This window comes from Myotis brandtii, unplaced genomic scaffold, assembly GCF_000412655.1.
Source record: "Myotis brandtii unplaced genomic scaffold, ASM41265v1 scaffold190, whole genome shotgun sequence".
Lineage (NCBI taxonomy): Eukaryota > Metazoa > Chordata > Mammalia > Chiroptera > Vespertilionidae > Myotis > Myotis brandtii.
The window spans coordinates 5805402-5819507 of record NW_005357076.1 but is presented as its reverse complement, the minus strand read 5'-3'; the positions used below and the strand labels follow the sequence as shown (position 1 = coordinate 5819507).

General features: G+C 41.6%; 1 protein-coding gene across 9 annotated transcripts in view; it reads right to left on the bottom strand.

Annotated features, from left to right (window-relative positions):
- The window catches only part of ASCC1 (activating signal cointegrator 1 complex subunit 1), a 123864-nt gene that overhangs the window by 10579 nt on the left and 99179 nt on the right, over window positions 1-14106 (bottom strand). The window lies entirely within an intron of this gene.

Genomic DNA, 14106 nt, shown 5'->3' with positions numbered 1-14106 from the left:
TTCTAACTCTCTATCCCTCTCCCTTCCTCTCTGTTAAATATCAATAAAATATATTTTAAAAAAAGAAAAGAAGAGAAAAGTTATTTGAAGAAATAATGACAGAAAACTTCCCCTACCTGGTGAAAGAAATAGACTTCCAAGTCCAGGAAGCGCAGAGAACCCCAAACAAAAGGAATCCAAAGAGGACCACACCAAGACACATCATAATTAAAATGCCAAGAGCAAAAGACAAAGAGAGAATCTTAAAAGCAGCAAGAGAAAAAAAGTCAGTTACCTATAAGGGAGTACCCATACGACTGTCAGCTGATTTCTCAACAGAAACTTTGCAGGCCAGAAGGGAGTGGCAAGAAATATTCAAAGTGATGAATAGCAAGAACCTACAACCAAGATTACTTTATCCAGCAAAGCTATCATTCAGAATTGAAGGTCAGATAAAGAGCTTCACAGATAAGGAAAAGCTAAAGGAGTTCATCACCACCAAACCAGTATTATATGAAATGCTGAAAGGTATCCTTTAAGAAGAGGAAGAAGAAGAAAAAGGTAAAGATACAAATTATGAACAACAAATATGCATCTATCAACAAGTGAATCTAAGAATCAAGTGAATAAATAATCTGATGTACAGAATGAACTGGTGATTATAATAGAACCAGGGACATAGAAAGGGAATGGACTGACTATTCTTGGCGGGGGAAAGGGTGTGGGGGATGCAGGAAGAGATTGGACAATAATCATGCACCTATGGATGAGGACAGTGGGTGTGGAGTGAGGGCAGAGGGTGGGGTGGGAACTGGGTGGAGGGGAGGTATGGTGGGAAAAAAGAGGAACCATTGTAATAATCTGAACAATAAAGATTTAATAATAATAATTAAAAAAATAAAAAAAATTTAAAAAAAGAATTTTTATGAGTTTATTTGAGCCAAACTGACAACAATTACCAGGATGCAAAATCTCAACAGATTGAGAAAATGCTCCAGAGACTGGCAGTCTTGTATCTTATTTTATACACGAGAGGCCCAGCATCACTTCCACTTGCCTCAGCTGGCTGCCCCACCCATCACCTCTAGTAGCTCTCCCGCTGCTAGTAGCTCGCACCCCGCCCTGCCTGCTGTGAGAGCCACTGCTCATTTGGTTGTGACAGCATTATGGCGTGACGGCCATGGGCCTTTTATATAAGAGACTAGAGGCCTGGTGCACAAAACTCATGCAAAGGGGGGCGTGGTCCCTCAGCCCGACCTGCACCCTCTCCTATCCGGGAGCCCTCAGGGGATGTCCTACTGACAGCTTGGGCCCGCTCCCCGTGGTTCTCTGCTCTCTGCAGGGCCTACCTACTTCACACCATGGCGACAGGCAAGCAGGCCCTGCTGGGTGCTGCCTGCGGGCCACACTTGCCTGCTTATGGGTTGCCGCAGCAATGCCTGGTGGGCTCATGTTGCCGGGGTGACGCCATCAGCGTCCTGCCCCAGCCGCTATGGGTGCCACCATCTTTGTTGTGGAGTGATGGTTAATTTGCATATTACTCTTTTATTAGATAGGATTATAATCAAAGGAGAAGATGTAAGGGGGTTACATGAAATCTATTGGTGATAGATTAGGGAGAAGAGAAAAGGCAAAGCAGGGAAATCTCTGGGATTGGATAAAAAGTAAAACAAATAGATACATACTGCTCTTCTATTGGTGGGCATAGGATAGTTAACAATTAACATGATAACAATAACAATAAGGGGTTGTGTGGTCTCCTGCTCTGATGGGAGATTGCCCTGACGGGTCTGGAATAAGGAAATTACCCTGACATTCCAAAACTGTGTTAGCATAGATGCAAAAAGACAATAGACAGGCTCAGTTAAGGTAAAGATTGACCTTTGTCAAGAAAAATACTGTCCTAGGACATGACTGCCCACCATGCTTTTCATTAGGAAGTTTTAATTTCAGATCGTCCTATGTGGTTACTTTAGGTCTCTGAGTTTGTAAGGCATACCATGCAGACCTCCCTTGAGCTGGTCAGGTCTAGGATGTGGCCCCTTTTTTATCAACAACATTGTAAATGGGGTATATGAAGTTATCATTAATAGCAACAGAATCTTTCTAAGAGGAACCTATTTTATGGGGGAAAATGAAACAAATTCAGGTGTATTTATACACTCCTGGCTGTATCTTTGTGTACCAAGCCCTTCTCCAACCTAGGGTGTTTCTGGTATGCTGAGAATATATAGTAGACATCAAAATCTATACCACAAATCTTCTCTAATCAGACATGGTTAAAGTTGCTAGACCTATGCAAGGGGGAGGTTGGAGTTTTGGGGGAGCTAATTTTAATTCAGGGGATATTAAAAAGCCTTTTGGTCATCAAAAAAAAAATCTATAGCACAGTTAAGTGGCAGTATCTATAATAATAAAAGCGTAATATGCTAATTAGTCCAGACAGCCAAACGACCTTCCGGGCGACCTTCCAGACAACCTTCCAGATGAAGCCGGGGCGGCGAGGGCCAAGCCCTTTGCACGAATTTCGTGCATCAGGCCTCTAGCATCACCATAAAAAGCTTTACAGCTGCCCTGTTTCTTTTAGTAAGTAGTTCTTTATATATTAAGAAAATGAACCCTTAGTCTGTGTTATAAATTAGAAATATATTTTCCCCCAGTAAGTCATTTATCTTTTGATTTTGCTTATAGTGATTTTTACCATGTCAACTTAAAATTTTATTGACTCAAATGTACAATAATGTTGACATCAAAACAATACCAGATGTTAGACCAGTGGAGTCTGGACCTTGGTTCAGCAACCTCAGTGCTTGAGTTCTGGCTAAGAAAGAAACTTTACCAGTATAAGAGAAAGTTTATTTAGAAAGTCACAGAAGTAGAAGAAATGAGTGGGAGAAGAAATGGGCTCAGGAAACAAGTTACAGAAGCAAAAGAAGGGCCCTTGGAGCTTAGGACAAAGAGAAAAGCAAAGAAAATAGACTGAGGGAAAGGGGTGGGGAAAGGCGCTGGTGTGCTCCCTAGAGAGAGCCACACTGGTCCTCAGTCATGAGGGAGTTTATCTGGAGGTCTCAGGGGAGAATCCATTAGAATATTCATCAGCTTTCCAGGTGTGTCCTTCTAGGGTTGTGGTCTCTACTGATTGGTCAGTACCAGGGCAGGGGGTCATTAGTCAATGCAGCTGGTCCTGAAGCCAGCCATGGCTGCTTGCCTGGTTTTGCTGCTTTTCTGAGCCTGGAGCTGAAACACAACTGAGGCCTTGATGTATATGATGCTGGTCAGAACCTCACTGTCTTGAGGGCTTCATGCTTAAGGGCTATTCTCCAGCCCCCTTGTTCGTTCCCCCTCTAAGGAGATCTAACCCACACAACATGCCAGGGGAGGAAAGGTCAGGGGAGGGTCTGAACCCCATGACCAGCGATATGAAAGGTCAGGGGGTTGAAACCCCAGGACCAGAGATATGCTACGGGAAGAAAGGTTATCCTGGGCGCCAGGTCCTTGTTTTCCCAGTTTTGCAGTTGCTCGGTACCCTGGGCTTTCCACCTCGGTGACCTTCTGTACCTGGCTCATGCACCTTGCTCTCCTCATGTCTAACTGCCCACCACAATAAAAGGAGATTTTTAAATCAGTTACCTGATGCCAATATTGTTATAGATTAAGAGATCAAGGTAAACAATACATACAAACTATTGACAATCTTTATGAAGCAAGCATGTGTGCCAGGCATGATGTGTGGGCTCCATGTGGTTATCCCACTGCACCCCACAACCCCAGGAAGCAGATTCTATTACTAACCCCCATTTTATAGTTGAACCTGCGGTTTAAAAGGTTTAAATAATGTGCCCATGGGTACACAGCAAATAAATGATGAAAAATTGAAATTCGTAACGCTGGAAAAGAAAAAAAAATAAAATAAAATTTGTGATTCAAACCCAGACAGCCTAACTTTAACCCCTGCACTCTCCAGCCTCTTCCAGTGGGTGATGTCCCTTAAACAGGGCCCTGTTTAAGTCACAGTCAGGAAGCTTGACCCACACATCTCCCAAAGACTGAAATAAACATATTCTTTTCACTTGTTATTCCTACTTTCACTGTCACCTGGACTTGGTTTAAGAGTCAAACGACTCTTGTTCAGCTGGAAGAAATTTAATTGAATTCTGGATGAAAATAAACACAAATCAACTAAATGGCTCCATTTAATTAGGTACTTGAATGGGGAAAGAAGAAAAAGCTTCAACTGCAAGTTTAAAAAAAGAAACTTGGTTGTTCTTTCTAGGCTAAAGTAGTTCATGAAGAGCTAAGTGGTCTATTGTTTTGAAAATAAGGGCCCTAACAGAAAAAATTTAAATTATAAAAGAATCACGTCAAGGCTTTAAAATCGAGTTGAGTCTTTTCTCCTCGCTTTTGTTTTATAACAATTCCCTTGGGGATTCTGAAACCTAAACCATTTTCTTTCTGAAACATTTCTCTTTGACACATACACATAGAGCCCTGTAGTGTTGGAAGCCAGAATTTTTTAAAGCCTGCTGTAAAGGAACAGAACAATGAATAGCTACATAAAACTACAAATATTTGATAAGAAAGCAAAAATAGAATTTAAGACTGCCAATATTTGTGATATCTCTTGTAAGTAATGTTAAAAAAGAAACAACAGGCCTAAAACGAAGTCATTTGCCCCCACAACAGTAAACTAAGGCTTTTTTATTCTTTTGACTTCAGAGAGAGAGGGAGAGAGAGAGAAAGATATTAATTTGTTGTCCCACTTATTTGTGCATTCATTGGTTGATTCTTGTATGTGCCCTGACTGGGACCAAACCCACAACCTTGGAGTATGGGGACGACGCTCTAACCAACTGAGCTACCCAGCTGGGGCCAGTATACTAAGATTTTTATTACAGTTTCAACCTCTCCCAGAAATGTGACTGTTAGACAGTTAATCTGAAATTTCCTGATTAGCACTAGTGAGGTAATCTGTAAATTAAGACCCTTACCTTTCCTCTGCTTCTCTTCAGCCCCAAAAGATGTCCTGGTCTGAAACAATCTCTATTTTCTTTGCTAATAACTTCCTTGCCTCACCCTCCTCCTGCATATAAAAACCTTCCATGGCCGAAACCAGTTTGGCTCGGTGGATAGAGCGGCGGCCTGCGGACTGAAAGGTCCCAGGTTCGATTCGGGTCAAGGGCATGTACTTGGGTTGCGGGCACATCCCCAGTAGGAGATGTGCAGGAGGCAGCTGATCGATGTTTCTAACTCTCTATCTCTCTCCCTTCCTCTCTGTAAAAAATCAATAAAATATATTTAAAAAAAATAAATAAATAAATAAAAACCTTCCATGTAGTACAGTTTCTCCAGCCCCTCTCTACTTGCTATATGGAATGCTGCCTGCTTCATGAATGGCTCAGTAAAGCCAATTAGATCTTCAAATTTACTAGACTAAGTTTTTGTCCTTTAACAGTAGTAAGTACTAATTTGGACAATTGAAGAAGAAAATTTAAAACCTAAGGAAGTATGATATTTGAAAATGTGGGAACCCTAGTCAGAGTACACTGGATGTTCAAGGCCAATTTGCCATATGCATGTGCAAAGGCAATGACACAGCAGTTTTACTGTATGCAATGCGCAAGCGTACCTTTCTATAACCCAAATACTGATATCACTATTTGGCAAGAAGCCTCTTTTGTCTAAGTTGGTATAAAGATGTGTTGTTGCGCGGCTGCTTTGTCGGGCTACTTTGAAGAACTATTTTGTCTGATGGCTCCTCGTTAGCAATGGATACTTAGTCTGCAATAAAGTCTCTCCTATATGCCTACGACTGCTCATATTGTCTTCCAATACCTGGCATCACAGGGGTACAGTCCCTAGCAGAGGAGGAGCTGTGCTCTGACAAAAACTGTTATGTACACAGCTGCTATCTTTTTTTTATTTTATTCTCACCCATGGACATGGAGAGAGAGAGAGAGAGAGAGAGAAACATCAATCAGTTGCCTTCCATACATACCCTTGCTGGGGATCAAACCCAAAATCTAGGTTTGTGCCCTGACCAGGAATCGAACTGGCAACCCTTCATGCACAGGCTGATGTTCAACAACTAAACCACTACCACTGGACCATAGCTGCTATCCTTTACTGCAGACTCTTTATAAAATTAAACAAACCAGAGAGAAATGTGGACCATCAAAATAAAAGATTCTGGGTCAAAACCAAGGCTTCCCTGGCAGAAAACTGCAGGATAAAATCCAATCACCCTGCAGTTCCTTGCTCACATGATCTGTGAAGCCACCATTTTTAGTTTGTACATGATTGCTTCCTAGGGAGAACACAGAGGGAATTATTGATTTCTAGTAATGTAGTGCTTACACTGAAGGAAAACAAACAACTAGATTTAAAGTCTAACTGTGGTCATTTTTCCTTATATTCATTTCAGACCTTCTACTCCTTCCTCCTGGGCCCAATGACAACCATCAAAGACAAGAAATAACTCCACATGTGACTAGGCTGCAAAAATGAAAATCTCAGACAAAGGTGAAGAAGAACTTCTCATATTTATGACCTCAAGCCACAAAAGTGAATGAATGGCCAATCTTCAACAATAATGACAAACCTGTTGGGGATCCCTGCCCATTTGGCTTCCCAAATGAGACTCATTCTCTTTCTTCAATCCTAGACAGAGGAGAGGTCATTCTTTTCAAAGATCTCTCCATTAAGGAAATCTACTTCTTGTGCAGGGTGGCCTCAGTGAACTATTTGCCGTCCAATATGACTTCAATATAGGAAATGCATTTTTGAAGTAAAAAATGAAGACTCAAAATATGTAAGTTCTGAGAAATTTATAGTCATCCTGGTGTACATGAGTTAAACTAACCTTGAGAACATAAATATAGTGCAACTGAAAGTAAGTACTGGTGCTCAACTAGTGCAAGTGCATAGAAGGATGTATTGGACCCCATTTCTCCCCAAGAAAAGATGCTTTCTATTGTTTTCATGCATGGCAATTAGACTTCTGAAATCCAAAGTAAGCCCTAGCCGGTTTGGTTCAGTGGCTAGAAAGTTGACTTGTGGACTAAAGGGTCCCAGGTTCGATTCCAGTCAAGGGCACATGCCTGGGTTGTGGGCTCGATCCCCAGTGTGGAGCGTGCAGGAGGCAGCCAATCAATGATTCTCTCTCATCATTGATGTTTCTATCTCTCTTTCCCTCTTCCTTCCTCTCTGAAATTAATAAAAAATATATTTAAAAAAAGAAATCCAAAGTAAACAGGAATAGCAAATGCACGCTACTTTGAACTTCAAGTGTTTTTCTCCCATAATGTTTATCAACTCCTATTTCCCTGCTTACAGATAAAAGTAACAGTAGTAACACTATTCTGTACTTAATAATAATGCTCACCCACCTACTGCCCTGCCAGGGATGGAATAAGGATAAATGGAAGATAGTCTGACAAGCAGTTTGGGCTCTTTGGGAAGCCTTCCCTGATTAAATGACACCTTTCATCTAAGGATCTAAACATATCCTAGAAAGCCCAGCTCATTAACCCTTCAAAAAACTGCTGTGATGTAAACCAGAGCTGAGCATTATTATCCCCATCTATAATAATAAAAGAGTAATATGCTAATTAGACCCGACAACCTTCTGGACGAAGCTGAGGCTGCAAGGGAAGCCCGGATCTGGGTGCCAGAGGGAAGCTGCTGCCGGCAGCCGGGGTAAGGAAGGCCTACTCTTGCACGAATTTCGTGCATTGGGTCTCTAGTTTAAAGGATAAGAAACAGAGACAGGCTAGGACCACTAACATTGTGTTATGAATTCAGGAGTTCCTGGGAGCAGACCCAGAAGACAGGTCAGGAGAAGGCTGTGTCCACAAGGCACTTACAATTCAAATAACAAATCTGTACTAAAGAATGTCAAGCAGGGAAGTAGTTTCATCTCTGGTCTATATGTATGCAATCAGACAGTGAAGAAATTCCTTGGTTTTGTGGCCAAGAGTGAGACACAAATGATGTGAAAAACTACAATCACAGCCGTTGGAAGATCCTAGTTGAAAAACAACAAACCAAATAATGCTATATTTCAGAAACATTCTTCATGAAATTGGCTTCAAGGTATAGAATTAATAAGACCTTCAGTAGTAAAAAGAACGATATGGACACTAGTCTAAAAATATAATAGATTTGAAAAAAATCACAGCTCTTCATATGTCATAGTACTAATCTTGCTTAGAATTAGGATCATGAATAAGGTGTTGTTTTTTTCCAGAAATAAGTTTTATTTCAAAGTTTTACTTGTTAAAATTCCCCAAACCTAAAAAATAATTCTGAATTTCTCCAAGGTACCATGCAATTCAAATTATCAAGGCTTTTGTACCTTCCATTTTCCTTCTAGCTACGTGCAAGATCACTTCTGAAGAGAGCAAACATGGGAGATGCGAAGAGACAAGAAGGAAAATGGAGCCCTAGCTGGTTTGGCTCAGTGAACAGTGTTGGCATGCAGACTGGAGGGTCCCGGGTTCGATTCCAGTCAAGGGTACATGCTCAGGTTGCGGGATGGATCCCCAGTATGGGGCATGCTGGAGGCAGCTGATCAATGATTCTCTCTCATCATTGATGTTTCTATCTCTCTCTCCCTCTCCCTTCCTCTTTGAAATCAATAAAAATATTTGTTTGTTTTTTTTAAAAAAGGAAAATGGAGCTCCAATACATCCAAAAGTCAAAATAACCCTTCCAACTTTTAAAATATTCTTCTAGGCTGCACTCCTATGAATTCTTTCTAAATATCATCACAGCCCTAACCAGTTTGGCTCAGTGGATAGAGCGTCGGCCTGCGGACTGAAGGGTCCCGGGTTCGATTCCGGTCAAGGGCATGTACCTTGGTTGCAGGCACATCCCCAGTAGGGGGGTATGCAGGAGGCAGTTGATCGATGTTTCTCTCTCATCGATGTTTCTAACTCTCTATCCCTCTCCCTTCCTCTCTGTAAAAAATCAATAAAACATAGTTTTAAAAATAAATAAATAAAATATCATCACAAAGGAATACCATTGAGCCCATTCACACTAAGGTAGGCCATGTTCCTCTACATTCACACAATTCACCTTGAAACCAAAGACAGAAACTTCTTTTCTATTGAAGAGAGAGGTCAAAATGGTTCTTAGGGCATGCTGGACTTGAAAGCTTTCCTATCAATGACTATATAGACCAGGGGTGGGCAAACTTTTTGACTCAAGGGCCACAATGGGTTCTTAAACTGGACCGGAGGGCCGGAACAAAAGCATGGATGGAGTGTTTGTGTGAACTAATATAAATTCAAAGTAAACATCATTACATAAAAGGGTACGGTCTTTTTTTTTTTTAGTTTTATTCATTTCAAACGGGCCTGATCCAGCCCGCGGGCCGTAGTTTGCCCACGGCTGATATAGACACTCTTTCCCCTAATTTCTCCATCTTTAATCAGGCACCATGCTTTACAAGGATGTTCTGTAGTTAAAGTAATACATTATAAGATGAAATTTTGAGTTCTGATTATTATTGTTACTCACTAACTATAACCACCAACGCGTTGTTACAGGAACCAAAAAGTAGAGTTTCCTTAAAAGAAAAAAGGTTTAGCAGGAACTCTGACAGCTTATGGCAGTGATGGCGAACCTATGACACGCGTGTCAGAGGTGACATGCGAACTCATTTTTTGGTTGATTTTTCTTTGTTAAATGGCATTTAAATATATAAAATAAATATCAAAAATATACATCTTTGTTTTACTATGGTTGCAAATATCAAAACATTTCTATATGTGACACGGCACCAGAGTTAAGTTAGGGTTTTTCAAAATGCTGACACACCGAGCTCAAAAGGTTCACCATCACTGGCTTATGGTGTCTGTAGTCATGATGTGGTTTCATGGAGCTGTAATGTTTTAAAGAATGGAATAGGAACATGTACTTCTGGATCAATAAAGACTGGAACATCTACTTCAGAACATACGAAGACTGGAATAAAAACATCTACTGCAGAATAAAAAACAGCTTATGGACTCTGGAGTCATGATCTGGTTTCATAGAGCTGTAATGTTCTTAAAGAATGGAACAGGAACATTGACTTCAGAACATATGAAGACTGGAATAAAAACATCTACTTCAACATACAAATGGCCAACAGATATATGAAAAGATGTTCAATTTCACTAGCTATTAGGGAAATGCAAATCAAAACTACAATGAGATACCACCTCACACTTGTTAGAATGGCTATTATCAACAAGGCAGGTAATAACAAGTGTTGGAGACATTGTGAAGAAAAAAGGAACCCTCTGCCCTGGCTAGTGTGGCTCAGTTGGTTGAGTGTCGTCCCATGTACCCAGAGGTCTCTGGTTCAATTTCCGGTTGGGGCATGTGCCTGGGTTGTGGTCTCGATCTGCAGTGAAGGGTGTGCAGGAGGCAGCCCATCTATTTATCCATGTTTCTCTCTCTCTCTCTCTCTCTCTCTCTCTCCCTCTCTCTCTCCCTCCCTCCCTCCCTCTCTCCCTCCCTCCCTTCCTCTCTCCCTAAAATCAATAAAAACTTTTTCTTTAAAGAAACCCTCATTCACTGCTGATGGGAATATAACTTGGTATAGCCAATATGGAAAACTGTATGGCGGGTTCTTAAAAAATTAAGAATAGAGTTACCATATGACCCATCAATCCCCCTCTTGGGTATCTACCCAAAAAACTCCAAAACATGTATTCGCAAAGATATATGCACCCCTATGTTCATTACAGCATTATTCATGGTGGTCAAGACATGGAAACAACCAAAGTGTCCTTTGATAGAGGACTGAATAAAGAAGATGTGCTACAGCCCAGCCAGTGTGGCTCAGTAGTTGAGCATCGACTCATGTACCAAGAGGTCACCAGTTCGATTCCCAGTCAGGGCACATGCCCAGGTTGCGGGCTTGATCCTCAGGGGCAGTGTGCAGAAGGTAGCCTATCAATGTTGATGTTTAACTCTCTCCCTCTCCTTCCCTTTCTCTAAAAGTCAAGAAAAATACCTTTTTAAAAAAGAAGGAAATCTTACCCCTTGTGACAGCATGGATGATCCCAGAAAGCACTATGCTAAGTGAAATAAGCCAGTTAGGGAAAGACAAATACCATATAATTTCACTTATATGTAGAATCTAATGAATAAAATAAACTAAAAAAATAGAAACAGACTCATAGATACAGAGAAGAGACTGATAGAAGGGAGAGGGGAAGGGTCCTGGCCAGTGTGGCTCAGTGGTTGAGCATAGACCTATGAACCAGGAGGTCACGGTTCCATTCTCAGTCAGGGCACATGCCTGGGTTGTGGGCTTGATTCCCAGTAGGGGACATGCAGGAGGCAGTCGATCAATGATTCTCTCTCATCATTAATGTTTCAATCTCTCTCCCTCTCCCTTCCTCTTTGACATCAATAAAAAAATATATTTTAAAATATATTTGGGGAAAAAAAGATGTGCTACATATATACAATGGAATTCTACTCAGCCATAAGAAAAGATGAAATATTGCCATTTGTGACAACATGGATGGACCTTGAGAATATTGTGCTAAGCAAAATAAGTCAGAAAAAGCTAAGAATGAAATGATTTGCCTCATTTGTGAGATATAAAACTGAAACTCATAGACACAGACAACAACAGTAGGGTGGTTATCAGAGGGGTGGGAGAGTACAGGGGCGGGAGGGGAGCCAAATATATGGTGACAGAATGGTTTGACTTTGGGTGGTGAGCACACAATGCAATATACAGATCATGTATCATGCAAATGTTCACTGGAAACCTATATGATTCTATTAACCAATGTCACCCCAATATATTTTAAAAATGTAGCCCAGCTGACGTGGCTCAGTGATTGAACATCGACCCATGAACCAGGAGGTCAAGGTTCCATTCCTGGTCAGGGCACATGCCGGGTTGCAGGCTCGATCCCCAGTAGGGGCCATGCAGGAGGCTGCCAATCACTGATTCTCTCTCATCATTGATGTGTCTATCTCTCTCTCTCCCTCTTCCCTTCCTCTCTCTGAAATCAATAAAAACATATTTTAAAAACAAAATAAAACATCTACTTCAGAATAAAAAACATACTTATAGTCTCTGTAGTCATGATTTGGTTTCACAGAGCTTTAATGTTTTTAAAGAATGGAACAGGAACATGTACTTCAGGATAAATAAAGACTGGAGCAGAAACATCTACTTCAGAACATATGAAGACTGAAATAAAAAATTTACTTCAGAATAAAAAACAATGTGGTTAGCAGGTACTTAATATTCTAGAGTCATCTCCAAATACAGCACCAACTCTTCCCAGGATGCCACTTTTAACCTGAAACCTCAAACTGCAGTAATCAGTGCTGACAGAGCCAATAATAATAGCTAATAATAGCCAATAAAAAACGAGGAGATAATGTACTTCCAGAAGGCCTGGGACACCTCAGATCCAAGGAGCAAGGTTAAGGCCAGTATGTGGGAGTTCTTAACATCATCAGTTGCCTCCATAAGGAAAACAGCAAGGAGGTTATAAAACGCGCAGAACAGCTGTGATTTTTCAACCCATCACGTCACTCCTGCTGTGCACATCCCCATTCAAAGAGGACCAAAAAGCTCCCATGGCACCAGAGCACAGTCCCATCTCCACTGACTGAAAGGGCATATGAAGGTTACCAGGCTCCCTGCACAGAATGGGAACTTGAACATGAACTTCCCTCATTCATTCTGCTCCCAAAACACCTGTCTTGGCTGCAGTGAGCATGAGGAGAGTTAACAACCTGACATGACAAACAGAGTCAGGGAATGAAGAAGCTTTAAAACTTCCTTCAGATAATCACTCAGGGTTGCACTTTTGGATATTTGGCCTGGGCCGCACTGCTGATGTAAGGATTATCAAGTTTAAGACTGCTGGTGAGGCCAAATGACCTATTAGAGAGTGAATTAAAACCGCTATATACAAACAGGATGCCAGGCAGTTCTGCTGAGCACCTCAATACTCAAAATACCAAGGGAGTTCCCCTCCCTGCAGAGCCTTTCAATTTTAAAAAGTAGCAAGAAAAAATGTGGGTGGAGGCAGGAGGCAGGAGGCAGGAGGAGAGAAGAGGCTGTGCTGACACAGCTGAAGAACCCAGACCTGATCTGGGGGCACACAGGCGCGCTCGGCCTGTTTCTACAGCAGCACAGCAGCAAGTAGAATCAGCATCAGAGATGGGCCACTGGAAGTTCAGTTTGCTGCAAAATTTCTTCCAGAGAAAGCTTTGCCTCGGAGTAGGAATATCACTGCTTTACCAGGACAAAGTTGCTCCTGGTGGCTGCAAGCTAGCAAAGCCTCTTCAATGCCCTAAGCAGGTGACCACCAGCCCTAAAGGCAGACGCCCTTTTGGAACTAATCCAGGTAACGTTTCTGTGGATCAATTCTTTCCCTCAGATGAATGCCTCTGAATGTTCATTCCAGTATGTTACCAGTCCTATTCTTGGTTTGGTCATCTTCCCTCAGGTATTATTCATAATTGTTCCTCAAACAACTGAAACAGGAGATGAGGGTTGGATTTGTGGATTATATATTAAAAAGTGCAAGTCAGCAGAAAGGAATCCCTGAAGGGGGACACCCAGGATAGCCACAGAGATGATTTCTTTTTGGCCTAGGGAGTCCCTAGGCAAATGGCTTTAGGGAGACTGGGCAGAAGGCTATTACACCACGCACCAAATTCAGAAAAAGAACTAAGTGAGAGAGGAGAAAACAAGGTCATCAGGCTCAGCCCACCTCTACTCCAACTTCTCCAACAGGAGAACAGCATCTCTAGACAGTAAAGAGCAAATCAGATGCCCCTCAGCAATGTCAGGCAACAGCAAGCATATATACACATTAACATAACAGCTGCACCAAACAACACTGGATGTGTGATGGCTCCTCAGAAGATGGAGAGGCTGCCACGTGTTATCTTGGATTTTCAACTGTCATCTTATCAAACAAGACAGCAAATACTTTATCCTCTGTCAGGACCATAGAAAACCTGCCTTCAGCAGCACCATTGGAGCATTTTATATTATAACACTCACTTGGCTTTGATTTAGTTCAGGTGGCCTTCTTCCCTTTGCAAAGATGTGGGCTACAGTCAAATAAGCAAAAGGTTCTGGAAGAG